Here is a 13,675-nt window from a genome sequence, read left to right on the forward strand (position 1 = left end):
GATAATTAAACCTTACGTCACACAGGGTGAAGAGAGACGGATGAGATACTTAAACCCTACGTCACACAGGGTGAAGAGAGAGGGGATGAAATACTTAAACCTTACGTCACACAGGGTGAAGAGAGAGGGGATGAGATACTTAAACCTTACGTCACAGAGGGTAAATAGAGAGGGGATGAGATACTTAAACCTTACGTCACACAGGGTGAAGAGAGAGGCGATGGGATACTTAAACCTTACGTCACACAGGGTGAAGAGAGAGAGGATGAGATACTTAAACCTTACGTCACACAGGGTGAAGAGAGAGGGGATGGGATACTTAAACCTTACGTCACACAGGGTGAAGAGAGAGGGGATGGGATACTTAAACCTTACGTCACACAGGGTGAAGAGAGAGGGGATGGGATACTTAAACCTTACGTCACACAGGGTGAAGAGAGAGGGGATGGGATACTTAAACCTTACGTCACACAGGGTGAAGAGAGAGGGGATGGGATACTTAAACCTTACGTCACACAGGGTGAAGAGAGAGGGGATGGGATACTTAAACCTTACGTCACACAGGGTGAAGAGAGAGGGGATGGGATACTTAAACCTTACGTCACACAGGGTGAAGAGAGAGGGGATGAGATACTTAAACCTTACGTCACACAGGGTGAAGAGAGAAGGGATGAGATACATAAACCTTACGTCACACAGGGTGAAAAGAGAGGGTATGAGATACTTAAACCTTACGTCACACAGGGTGAAGAGAGAGGGGATGGGATACTTAAACCTTACGTCACACAGGGTGAAGAGAGAAGGAATGAGATACTTAAACCTTACGTCACACAGGGTGAAAAGAGAGGGGATGGGATACTTAAACCTTACGTCACACAGGGTGAAGAGAGAGGGGATGGGATACTTAAACCTTACCCCCACAGGGTGAAGAGAGAGGGGATGAGATACTTAAACCTTACGTCACACAGGGTAAAGAGAGGGTATGAGATACTTAAACCTTACGTCACACAGGGTAAAGAGAGAAGGGATGAGATAATTAAACCTTACGTCACACAGGGTGAAGAGAGACGGATGAGATACTTAAACCCTACGTCACACAGGGTGAAGAGAGAGGGGATGAAATACTTAAACCTTACGTCACACAGGGTGAAGAGAGAGGGGATGAGATACTTAAACCTTACGTCACAGAGGGTAAATAGAGAGGGGATGAGATACTTAAACCTTACGTCACACAGGGTGAAGAGAGAGGGGATGGGATACTTAAACCTTACGTCACACAGGGTGAAGAGAGAGGGGATGGGATACTTAAACCTTACGTCACACAGGGTGAAGAGAGAGAGGATGAGATACTTAAACCTTACGTCACACAGGATGAAGAGAGAGGGGATGGGATACTTAAACCTTACGTCACACAGGGTGAAGAGAGAGGGGATGGGATACTTAAAACTTACGTCACACAGGGTGAAGAGAGAGGGGATGGGATACTTAAACCTTACGTCACACAGGGTGAAGAGAGAGGGGATGGGATACTTAAACCTTACGTCACACAGGGTGAAGAGAGAGGGGATGGGATACTTAAACCTTACCCCCACAGGGTGAAGAGAGAGGGGATGAGATACTTAAACCTTACGTCACACAGGGTGAAGAGAGAGGGGATGGGATACTTAAACCTTACGTCACACAGGGTGAAGAGAGAGGGGATGGGATACTTAAACCTTACGTCACACAGGGTGAAGAGAGAGGGGATGGGATACTTAAACCTTACGTCACACAGGGTGAAGAGAGAGGGGATGAGATACTTAAACCTTACGTCACACAGGGTGAAGAGAGAAGGGATGAGATACATAAACCTTACGTCACACAGGGTGAAAAGAGAGGGTATGAGATACTTAAACCTTACGTCACACAGGGTGAAGAGAGAGGGGATGGGATACTTAAACCTTACGTCACACAGGGTGAAGAGAGAAGGAATGAGATACTTAAACCTTACGTCACACAGGGTGAAAAGACAGGGGATGAGATACTTAAACCTTACGTCACACAGGGTGAAGAGAGAGGGGATGGGATACTTAAACCTTACCCCCACAGGGTGAAGAGAGAGGGGATGAGATACTTAAACCTTACGTCACACAGGGTGAAGAGAGAGGGGATGAGATACTTAAACCTTACGTCACTTAGGGTAAAGAGAGAAGGGATGAGATAATTAAACCTTACGTCACACAGGGTGAAGAGAGAGGGGATGAGATACTTTACCAACCTTACGTCACACAGGGTAAAGAGAGAGGGGATGGGATAATTAAACCTTACGTCACACAGGGTGAAGAGAGAGGGGATGGGATACTTAAACCTTACGTCACACAGGGTAAATAGAGAGGGGATGAGATACTTAAACCTTACGTCACACAGGGTGAAGAGAGAGGGGATGGGATACTTAAACCTTACGTCACACAGGGTGAAGAGAGAGGGGATGGGATACTTAAACCTTACCTCACACAGGGTGAAGAGAGAGGGGATGAGATACTTAAACCTTACGTCACACAGGGTAAAGAGAGGGTATGAGATACTTAAACCTTACGTCACACAGGGTAAAGAGAGAAGGGATGAGATAATTAAACCTTACGTCACACAGGGTGAAGAGAGACGGATGAGATACTTAAACCTTACGTCACACAGGGTGAAGAGAGAGAGGATGAGATACTTAAACCTTACGTCACACAGGATGAAGAGAGAGGGGATGGGATACTTAAACCTTACGTCACACAGGGTGAAGAGAGAGGGGATGGGATACTTAAACCTTACGTCACACAGGGTGAAGAGAGAGGGGATGGGATACTTAAACCTTACGTCACACAGGGTGAAGAGAGAGGGGATGGGATACTTAAACCTTACGTCACAGAGGGTGAAGAGAGAGGGGATGGGATACTTAAACCTTACCCCCACAGGGTGAAGAGAGAGGGGATGAGATACTTAAACCTTACGTCACACAGGGTGAAGAGAGAGGGGATGGGATACTTAAACCTTACGTCACACAGGGTGAAGAGAGAGGGGATGGGATACTTAAACCTTACGTCACACAGGGTGAAGAGAGAGGGGATGGGATACTTAAACCTTACGTCACACAGGGTGAAGAGAGAGGGGATGAGATACTTAAACCTTACGTCACACAGGGTGAAGAGAGAAGGGATGAGATACATAAACCTTACGTCACACAGGGTGAAAAGAGAGGGTATGAGATACTTAAACCTTACGTCACACAGGGTGAAGAGAGAGGGGATGGGATACTTAAACCTTACGTCACACAGGGTGAAGAGAGAAGGAATGAGATACCTAAACCTTACGTCACACAGGGTGAAAAGACAGGGGATGAGATACTTAAACCTTACGTCACACAGGGTGAAGAGAGAGGGGATGGGATACTTAAACCTTACCCCCACAGGGTGAAGAGAGAGGGGATGAGATACTTAAACCTTACATCACACAGGGTGAAGAGAGAGGGGATGAGATACTTAAACCTTACGTCACTTAGGGTAAAGAGAGAAGGGATGAGATAATTAAACCTTACGTCACACAGGGTGAAGAGAGAGGGGATGAGATACTTTACCAACCTTACGTCACACAGGGTAAAGAGAGAGGGGATGGGATAATTAAACCTTACGTCACACAGGGTGAAGAGAGAGGGGATGAGATACTTAAACCTTACGTCACACAGGGTGAAGAGAGAGGGGATGAATAACTTAAACCTTACGTCACACAGGGTAAAGAGAGAGGGGATGAGATACTTAAACCTTACGTCACACAGGGTGAAGAGAGAGGGGATGGGATACTTAAACCTTACGTCACACAGGGTGAAGAGAGAGGTGATATGATACTTAAACCCTACGTCACACAGGGTGAAGAGAGAGGGGATGAGATAATTAAACCTTACGTCACACAGGGTGAAGAGAGAGGGGATGAGATACTTAAACCTTACGTCACACAGGGTGAAGAGAGAAGGGATGAGATACATAAACCTTACGTCACACAGGGTGAAAAGAGAGGGTATGAGATACTTAAACCTTACGTCACACAGGGTGAAGAGAGAGGGGATGGGATACTTAAACCTTACGTCACACAGGGTGAAGAGAGAAGGAATGAGATACTTAAACCTTACGTCACACAGGGTGAAAAGAGAGGGGATGAGATACTTAAACCTTACGTCACACAGGGTGAAGAGAGAGGGGATGGGATACTTAAACCTTACGTCACACAGGGTGAAGAGAGAGGGGATGAGATACTTAAACCTTACGTCACACAGGGTGAAGAGAGAGGGGATGAGATACTTAAACCTTACGTCACACAGGGTAAAGAGAGAAGGGATGAGATAATTAAACCTTACGTCACACAGGGTGAAGAGAGGCGGATGAGATACTAAAACCCTACGTCACACAGGGTGAAGAGAGAGGGGATGAGATACTTAAACCTTACGTCACACAGGGTGAAGAGAGAGGGGATGAGATACTTAAACCTTACGTCACACAGGGTAAATAGAGAGGGGATGAGATACTTAAACCTTACGTCACACAGGGTGAAGAGAGAGGGGATGAGATACTTAAACCTTACGTCACACAGGGTGAAGAGAGAGAGGATGAGATACTTAAACCTTACGTCACACAGGGTGAAGAGAGAGGGGATGGGATACTTAAACCTTACGTCACACAGGGTGAAGAGAGAGGGGATGGGATACTTAAACCTTACGTCACACAGGGTGAAGAGAGAGGGGATGGGATACTTAAACCTTACGTCACACAGGGTGAAGAGAGAGGGGATTGGATACTTAAACCTTACGTCACACAGGGTGAAGAGAGAGGGGATGGGATACTTAACCCTTACGTCACACAGGGTGAAGAGAGAGGGGATAGGATACGTAAACCTTACGTCACACAGCGTGAAGAGAGAGGGGATGGGATACTTAAACCTTACGTCACATAGGGTGAAGAGAGAGGGGATGAGATACTTAAACCTTACGTCACACAGGGTAAAGAGAGAGGGGATGAGATACTTAAACCTTACGTCACACAGGGTAAAGAGAGAGGGGATGAGATACTTAAACCTTATGTCAAACAGGGTGAAGAGAGAGGGGATGGGATACTTAAACCTTACCCCCACAGGGTGAAGAGAGAGGGGATGAGATACTTAAACCTTACGTCACACAGGGTGAAGAGAGAGGGGATGAGATACTTAAACCTTACGTCACTTAGGGTAAAGAGAGAAGGGATGAGATAATTAAACCTTACGTCACACAGGGTGAAGAGAGAGGTGATAGGATACTTAAACCTTACGTCACACAGGGTAAAGAGAGAAGGGATGAGATAATTAAACCTTACGTCACACAGGGTGAAGAGAGAGGTGATGAAATACTTAAACCTTACGTCACACAGGGTGAAGAGAGAGGGGATGAGATACTTAAACCTTACGTCACAGAGGGTAAATAGAGAGGGGATGAGATACTTAAACCTTACGTCACACAGGGTGAAGAGAGAGGGGATGGGATACTTAAACCTTACGTCACACAGGGTGAAGAGAGACAGGATGAGATACTTAAACCTTACGTCACACAGGGTGAAGAGAGAGGGGATGGGATACTTAAACCTTACGTCACACAGGGTGAAGAGAGAGGGGATGGGATACTTAAACCTTACGTCACACAGGGTGAAGAGAGAGGGGATGGGATACTTAAACCTTACGTCACACAGGGTGAAGAGAGAGGGGATGGGATACTTAAACCTTACGTCACACAGGGTGAAGAGAGAGGGGATGGGATACTTAAACCTTACGTCACACAGGGTGAAGAGAGAGGGGATGGGATACTTAAACCTTACGTCACACAGGGTGAAGAGAGAGGGGATGGGATACTTAAACCTTACGTCACACAGGGTGAAGAGAGAGGTGATAGGATACTTAAACCTTACGTCACACAGCGTGAAGAGAGAGGGGATGGGATACTTAAACCTTACGTCACATAGGGTGAAGAGAGAGGGGATGAGATACTTAAACCTTACGTCACACAGGGTGAAGAGAGAGGGGATGAGATACTTAAACCTTACGTCACACAGGGTAAAGAGAGAGGGGATGAGATACTTAAACCTTATGTCAAACAGGGTGAAGAGAGAGGGGATGGGATACTTAAACCTTACCCCCACAGGGTGAAGAGAGAGGGGATGAGATACTTAAACCTTACGTCACACAGGGTGAAGAGAGAGGGGATGAGATACTTAAACCTTACGTCACTTAGGGTAAAGAGAGAAGGGATGAGATAATTAAACCTTACGTCACACAGGGTGAAGAGAGAGGTGATAGGATACTTAAACCTTACGTCACACAGGGTAAAGAGAGAAGGGATGAGATAATTAAACCTTACGTCACACAGGGTGAAGAGAGAGGTGATAGGATACTTAAACCTTACGTCACACAGGGTAAAGAGAGAAGGGATGAGATAATTAAACCTTACGTCACACAGGGTGAAGAGAGAGGTGATAGGATACTTAAACCTTACGTCACACAGCGTGAAGAGAGAGGGGATGGGATACTTAAACCTTACGTCACACAGGGTGAAGAGAGAGGGGATGGGATACTTAAACCTTACGTCACACAGGGTGAAGAAAGAGGGGATGAGATACTTAAACCTTACGTCACACAGGGTAAAGAGAGAGGGGATGAGATACTTAAACCTTACGTCACACAGGGTGAAGAGAGAGGGTATGGGATACTTAAACCTTACGTCACACAGGGTGAAGAGAGAGGGGATGAGATCCTTAAACCTTACGTCACACAGGATGAAGAGAGAGGGGATGAGATACTTAAACCTTACGTCACACAGTGTGAAGAGAGAGAGGGGATGAGATACTTAAACCTTACGTCACACAGGGTAAAGAGAGAGGGGATGAGATACTTAAACCTTACGTCACACAGGGTGAAGAGAGAGGTGATAGGATACTTAAACCTTACGTCACACAGGGTGAAGAGAGAGAGGATGAGATACTTAAACCTTACGTCACACAGGGTAAAGAGAGAGGGGATGAGATACTTAAACCTTACGTCACACAGGGTGAAGAGAGAGGTGATAGGATACTTAAACCCTACGTAACACAGGGTGAAGAGAGAGGGGATGGGATACTTAATCCTTACGTCACACAGGGTGAAGAGAGAGAGGATGGGATACTTAAACCTTACGTCACACAGGGTGAAGAGAGAGGGGATGGGATACTTAATCCTTACGTCACACAGGGTGAAGAGAGAGGGGATAGGATACTTAAACCTTACGTCACATAGGTGGAAGAGAGAGGGGATGAGATACTTAAACCTTACGTCACACAGTTTGAAGAGAGAGGTGATAGGATACTTAAACCTTGCGTGACACAGGGTGAAGAGAGGGGGGATGAGATACTTAAACCTTACGTCACACAGGGTGAAGAGAGAGGGGATAGGATACTTAAACCTTACGTCACACAGGGTGAAGAGAGAGGGGATGAGATACTTAAACCTTACGTCACACAGGGTGAAGAGAGAGAGGATGAGATAATTAAACCTTACGTCACACAGGGTAAAGAGAGAAGGGATGAGATAATTAAACCTTACGTCACACAGGGTGAAGAGAGAGGTGATAGGATACTTAAACCTTACGTCACACAGCGTGAAGAGAGAGGGGATGGGATACTTAAACCTTACGTCACACAGGGTGAAGAGAGAGGGGATGAGATACTTAAACCTTACGTCACACAGGGTAAAGAGAGAGGGGATGAGATACTTAAACCTTACGTCACACAGGGTAAAGAGAGAGGGGATGAGATACTTAAACCTTATGTCAAACAGGGAGAAGAGAGAGGGGATGGGATACTTAAACCTTACCCCCACAGGGTGAAGAGAGAGGGGATGAGATAATTAAACCTTACGGCACACAGGGTGAAGAGAGAGGTGATAGGATACTTAAACCTTACGTCACACAGGGTAAAGAGAGAAGGGATGAGATAATTAAACCTTACGTCACACAGGGTGAAGAGAGAGGTGATAGGATACTTAAACCTTACATCACACAGGGTAAAGAGAGAAGGGATGAGATAATTAAACCTTACGTCACACAGGGTGAAGAGAGAGGTGATAGGATACTTAAACCTTACGTCACACAGCGTGAAGAGAGAGGGGATGGGATACTTAAACCTTACGTCACACAGGGTGAAGAGAGAGGGGATGAGATACTTAAACCTTACGTCACACAGGGTGAAGAGAGAGAGGGGATGAGATACTTAAACCTTACGTCACACAGGGTAAAGAGAGAGGGGATGAGATACTTAAACCTTACGTCACACAGGGTGAAGAGAGAGGTGATAGGATACTTAAACCCTACGTAACACAGGGTGAAGAGAGAGAGGATGGGATACTTAAACCTTACGTCACACAGGGTGAAGAGAGAGGGGATGAGATACTTAATCCTTACGTCACACAGGGTGAGGGGAAAGATTGTTTCATTTGTTACATTTGTTACATTTGTCCCCGGTATAACCAATGAATATGTCTTAACAAATACACGTTTTAGATCTCATCAAAAGAAAGACTTAATTATAACACGACTGGTTTCGTATTTCTAACATTCTGCAGTGGATATATAGATCTAATTATTATTAGATTTACAAATAAGTGATGTAGATTGAACTCTCGATCATCGTGTGATAATCTGTCACAAGGCTTTATTTTATATTTCACATGTCACCTGTTGTGTCGGGAATGAGTAAACGCTTTGATGTTTCGTTCAATGACGTTACAATCTGCAACTTTGTTTGTTGGCTAATAGACGGTGAGTGATTTCCCTCTGCTGTGAATATGTCGTCTGGACAGGTGCGCGTGATTTCGCCTCGCGTGTTGTGACATGGATGACGTCACGTCAAACAGCTGATCTAAGGTTGTAGACGTACAATGGAAACACGTGGTTTTACTTTCTAAATAATTATATTCTCTTTGACAGAACTAATCAAAACTAGCTCGCAGATCTAGTACATAACGACAGGGAGGATTTCCAGAGAACCAGAGAAGTATCTAAGTATGTTTGATGATAAATCGCTTGTTAGAGCATTATGTAAATTCAGAATGTCATTACACAATTTCAGTGTAAACTTTAGACGTAGATTTGAAAAAGGGACGTTGAAATTGGTATCTGTAAAAACTGCCAATCAGGAGAAATTGAGGATGATTTTCATGTTTTATTAGTATGTGATAAGTATGAAAATTAGAGAAAACTATATTCCGATGTTAAAAAATAGGCATAAAAACAAGATGTTAATGATCAGTCTTATAAAATCCAACAACTCTGCTGTTATACGTTCATTAGCCATATTGTTGAAACATATATTCCGTCAGATAGTTTTTATATGTCATGTTTATCACGTGACTAAACAAATGAACCTGACAATGTCAACTGTACAATGGGCCATGTGGCCTTCAATACCGAATAAAAAATATCTCTCTGAATTTCCCCAACGACCGACGAGTAAATGAGACCGTTTAAGTTGCTTGACTAATACCGTTAGTGTGGCGCAGTTTCTTTAATTTTGGCTTTTTTATATCTGTTTGAAGGAGTGAAATTCCAATACAATAATGTACATATAGCTGAGTAAGGGAATGGAATGTTCTACAGTGAGAAAACTTCAAAATGGATCCAAAATAAAACAGCCTTTTTAATATCCTAGACTCAAAAAATAATCTCGAATGGTTCAGTTAATAACCTAAACACACAATATATAGATATTCGATGTCTGAATGACAAAATCTTTTCAATCATTTAAATAATTTTCCCTATAGTTTTGTACCCTGCATCATCATTACTTTGATCAATGTCCTGTCATTTAGTAATATTACATTTATTGCGTATCCATAATAGAAAATAGAATTTGTAAAAAATATTAATCTTACCTGAGAGCAAGATAGATGCATCATTGTGCTTATCAACATGCGCATGCATAATGTGACCGCCTCCGTGGTCTAGTCGTATAGCGTCCGCCCGGAGAGCGGAAGGTCCGGGGTTCGATACCAAAATACTTTAACAGATGGTATTTGTTGTTACCCTGTCTGGCGCTCGGCATTAATTATAAGGGGCTAAAACAAGGACTGGTCGGCTCGGAGTCGGTTATGTGGCATGGTATCTCAGTGGGCTAGCACTATAAGTCGGCATCAGTCCGGACTAGTACAAGCAGCCACACACACACACACACACACAAGTGCAATAATCTTGGACGCGACGTTAAACCCCGTCACCTCACCTCACGGTGCACAATGTTTATCTTGTAGCACGGGTTGCGAGCGGTGCCTTTGATCTTACCCGTGCTTGTCATGGTAGTAAGAGCACGGTTTGTTAAAGATTATTACCATTGGCTGGTGCCAAGATCAGGAAGCCCCGCCTACTAGCTTCAGAAATTTCAAACTTACAATGTTTCTTTAGTGTTGTACACAGTGTTCAAGAGTAATAACGTAAATAAACAACAAAAAACAATAGAAATGTTTATAACTTAATTAAAAGATTACAATGTAACTGTCAAACATAAAAACAACTGGACACAGAACGCATTTTGCTAAATTCGGAAAATTAAAAGTTGACATTTCTAATGTGCCTAAAGTTTACACTTGATTTAACAATTAGATTAAGAGTTAAACATTAACGTTAAAAGTTAACGTCATATTATACGTCACTAAATTTTACACAAACTCGCGCAATTTTGGAATGACCGTCGCAACCCGTGCTACAAGTCACTTACAACACACCCACCTACTCGTTGTTTGGGCAATAAGAGCACGGATTGGATTGGCATTTGATTGACAGACAAAAGAATCACCTCGGGGCTCAGCCCCTCGGTCCTTTTGTCTGTCAATCAAATGCCAAGCCAAACCGTGTTCTTACTGCCCAAACAACTCGTCTTGGTGTGTTGTAACTATAACTAATTTGTTATATTTAGTGGCAATGTTTATTGAAAGATTACGTTTAAAATTATGAAACTTCTGTTTTTATTTGTATTCATTCAGTCTGTCTTCACTTGTATCTATGTACAACAGTGTAGCTGAGTGACAGCAGTATGCCGGTGACACCCCTTGTATCTATGTACAACAGTGTAGCTGAGTCACAGCAGTATGCCGGTGATATCCCTTTTCAAAGTGTTACAAATAACACGTTGTCTAGGATCGCACCTCGGTGCGTAGTCTAACATATCGTCTCTGAAATTAACTGTATGGCAGAAGAAAAACAGTTGTTTAATGATAGTTATAAAATATAATAAAAAGGAGCCAAGAGACTTTATTCATTTTCAGTAGAGATACTGCAGTCATCTAGACTTGCCAAATAGTATAGACTTGCATGGACTGTGTTGGAGTTATTTGTTTCAGGGTCTGTGTGACAGAGTACACGGTGCGGTCAGATGTGGATATTTATTGAACTATGGATGTTAGTTATTATTATTCTCGGAATAGCGACCGTGACAGTTCCATGTACAGTGGTGGTGTGGGAGAAGATGCCTCTATACACTTTCAGAAACATACAACATTTAAACACTCAGTACCAGTGTTTGAAACACTCCATGAAACGTGATAGCTTTCTGTATTATGTCATCGGAACTTAGACTTTTTGGTAATATTTAATAATATTGAAGTCAATTCTTATGTATGAATAAGTCAATGATATCGATAATAACTTCACAGCTTTTTACACCATTTAGTGGGCGTGGCACCTATTGTTGTAGGTTTATGGAAATACAAACGCAAACAAAACCATTGATTGGTCAGCCAATAAAATACCGCGAAATCCCTTGCAATTTATCTTACCATATTATATAAGTTGAGTTTGACCTTCTGGAATTATATTTTAATCTTGCAGCAATTCATTTGCGCATTTTCCGGTATGTTTCCTGGATTTTCATGCCAATATTTTTAAAATGATAAAATCACGAACATTATTTCACTACACTGAAATAACACAGAACTCCAGACAGACTTGAATTACCCTGGGGAAATTGACTTTTTAGGATGGAAAGATTTGCACGAGTTAGATACGCCACCGAGTTGTATTTTTCTGACGCCCATTTTCCAAAGATCGGAAAAGTGAAGGTTGTGGGAGAATTACGCTCACGCGCACTGGATCTACCTCTGGCTATAAAATTACGCAGAGGTGGAGAATATTAAATTTACTATTTGATGGTCTAAAGTTAACTGCAAATATGCGAATTTATTCTGCGTTAAAAACAGCAAATTTTGCCGCTTTTTTTTGTACACCGATAAAACTACTGTGCGACCATTTTTTTAGAAGCTATACGAAAACTGTGAGCGAACAAAATACTGCCTAATTTCTGAAGGACATAAGTATATATCAAATGAAGTTATGTGCGAAAGTATAACGACATACATTCAATGCCAAAAATAGAATGCCGTAAATGACAAAAACTGATTTTCCTCTATGACGTCAAAAGGCTACGGAGAGGTTACACACATACAAAAAAGGGGGCATAACTCCGCGATGCTTAGCACTAGTTTATTGTAACTCAGGTCACTTGGTGAGAATTAGCTGTGGGTTAGGACAATTTATTTTCGTGGTGATTTGTTGACGAGGAACCAAACTATTCCAACACAAATATCGATGTTGAAACTGTATACGTTTATTTATAAAAAAAAACCCATAAGAAATGAGGAAATCGTACTTCATAAAAAAAGAGGTAATAGAGAAATGGATGGCCTTATCTAACCTATAACTTAGATTCCAACATTCTCCTGATTGTGTAAGTATAATTTGACTAATGTTGCACCATTATTAATGGAGCACTGACCTCATCATCAAATGTAATGAAATACCAAAATAATAACACCATTCTATTTGACGTCATGGCTGGTTTTATGTCTTTGATAACGTCGGAGAAAGACGACACTGGTATTTTGATTAATATATATCTCCCCTAATTTTCGTTCATGGTATGGAAAATCTCGATGTTTAAAACGAATTTTGACGCTTTTTCGACACAACATAAAATGACTTTTTTCACTACGTAAATAATGTCTTGAATATGTAAACAGTTAAACAGTTTATCGTGTATCTTAATTGGACAAGGCACGCACCTGGCATCAATTTACGTATTGAAATACCCAAAAGAATATTTCAAAACAACCAAAATTATGTTCAATATTGGACATATATTTGTTCATGACTATGTTAATATCGCTCTTCATCTCGTCTCAGAATTACGCAATAAAAGATGCGAAGAAAGCTCTATTGGTATAGAATTATCAGGATAATCGTATAAGGTTGAACCAACGGGGTACCTGCATGGCATTTTATACATTTTACAATTCCTGGAGAAATAAAGTAAACAGTTTAATATACTGTGATCACAATATTGAAAAAAGAATGAACCCATTGAGTATATAATGCAAAACGAGAGGAATAATTCGTAAATTGTTTGTGACTAACGCGCACCTGGCGAATCGTTAGATATCACTGTTCCGTGTATCAAACGACATAAAAAACAATTCCAAGACAATTTTTTCAGAAATGTGTGCATATATTTTAAAGAAAAATATTATCCATTTTGTTAAAGTAATAGATCTATATATTCAGTATTAGTTATAAAATTTTATGAAACGGCTATTCATGGGCATTGGTTATATGAACTTATAA

The sequence above is a fragment of the Haliotis rufescens genome, unplaced genomic scaffold, assembly GCF_023055435.1.
Source record: "Haliotis rufescens isolate VD_foot unplaced genomic scaffold, xgHalRufe1.0.p SCAF_113, whole genome shotgun sequence".
Lineage (NCBI taxonomy): Eukaryota > Metazoa > Mollusca > Gastropoda > Lepetellida > Haliotidae > Haliotis > Haliotis rufescens.